Source organism: Apis dorsata, unplaced genomic scaffold (genome assembly GCF_000469605.1).
Source record: "Apis dorsata unplaced genomic scaffold, Apis dorsata 1.3 scaffold_88, whole genome shotgun sequence".
Taxonomy (NCBI): Eukaryota; Metazoa; Arthropoda; class Insecta; order Hymenoptera; family Apidae; genus Apis; species Apis dorsata.
Window position 1 is genome coordinate 269,795 of NW_006263386.1, and position 1,433 is coordinate 271,227.

Consider the following 1,433-nt stretch of genomic DNA (forward strand, 5'->3'; position numbering starts at 1 on the left):
GACGGTTACGAACGCGTGTTCCCCTTGCACGTGGTGGGGACGTGTTCAGGCTTCCTTCGGGCCTGAGAATCTTCCCACGTTTCTCGTAGCACGAGCCAACGGTGTACGAGTGTGCGGAGGAATTTCGGTGGCTGTACACCCATCCTGCTGTGCTGGACGAGGACGGAGAATCTGAACCTCGTGTACGGGGTTCGAGCACGGTTTGCCGCGCGGATGGGAGCGAGACGGAGCTATATACAACCGTTTTCGCGGCGAGGATGGAGAAGAGGGAGACGATGAACGCAGTGCGGAAGCGTTTCGTATACCAGCACGTTCCGAATTAGGCGTCGGTGAACTGATGGTGGTGCGGCTGTGCTACTCCGGTGGTGCGGCCTTCTCCTTACACCTTCTCTACCGTGATTCCGCGTTACACCGGCCTGATTGTCTCGGTTACCGTATACTACTACCGGTTTGTAGTAAGCAAAGCTTACACAAGGCTTGGATCGGAAGAGGGAGAAGGAATAAGACGCTTCGATCTGCGCCGTTCACGATTTTTCGGTAGACATGGGGCGACTCCGTTCGATGCCTTGGACTCGCTTCGTTGGACGATATTGATTGCCCCGTTCAGGTAATTTTTCTTCTATAGGCATAACTTTTCTACTTGTTCTGCCCGTATTTCTTTCTTTGGATCTGTGCGATTCTCGGTTGTGCGAATTTGGAATGGTAATTGTAGTAGTAGTAGTTTTGAGGTTAGGGTAGAGTTTTATTTTTTCCTCTATTTTTTTTAGAAGATAATTAGAGAAAATAATTCTTTTTCACTCTTTCTCCATCCAACTTAAATTTCTTATTAATAATTCCGATAAATAAGAGACATTTTTGTATTTCTTTTGGCCTCTAGAATAGGTCCCATTTTATACGAAAAAAAAATATAAATTCCATAAGACGCGAGATCTATCTAAGAATATCCTCTCTAGTCATCAACGCCAAAAAAGAAAAGTCAATTGATATCTCAAGTCCGCAATATATCTCTACGCCCATTACGCAAAATTACAAATCTATTCGATCATAAAACTTAAAAAGACCATGTTTAAAATCAGCGACGAGCAACTATACATATCCGATCGGTGGTCAAGATAGTATGATAGCAGGGTTGTTAATACGATTAATAACAACGTAGAGCCGATGTCCCGATGATAGCGGCATGCCATCGCGGATAACACTCGTTTCGTTCAACTTAACAGGCACACGGTCGCGTGCGCGCGCGCGCGAGAGTGAGAGAGAGAGAGAGAGGGAGAACATCCACCATATCCGGCTCGGACGACCAATCAGTGTAATTATCCTACCGGTATCTCTCTCTTTTTACTGGCGTGCCTGCATTCATGCTAATGCCTCGTCCTCAACGTTGGAAACATTATATCAATCGGTTTGGAGAGAAAAAAAAAAAAAAAAAAAAA

At 45.4% G+C, this 1,433-nt stretch overlaps 1 protein-coding gene across 4 annotated transcripts in view; it reads left to right on the plus strand.

Annotated features, from left to right (window-relative positions):
* The window catches only part of LOC102681230 (tubulin polyglutamylase TTLL4-like), a 127,311-nt gene that overhangs the window by 110,777 nt on the left and 15,101 nt on the right, over positions 1-1,433 (plus strand). The window contains exon 1 of one of the 4 annotated variants that reach the window (XM_006611420.2): positions 586-607. The exons of the other annotated variants lie outside the window; for them this stretch is intronic. The gene's annotated coding sequence lies outside the window, so the exon portion shown is untranslated. Of the gene's footprint in view, positions 1-585; positions 608-1,433 lie in introns of those variants that run through there. 4 annotated transcript variants of the gene reach the window in all.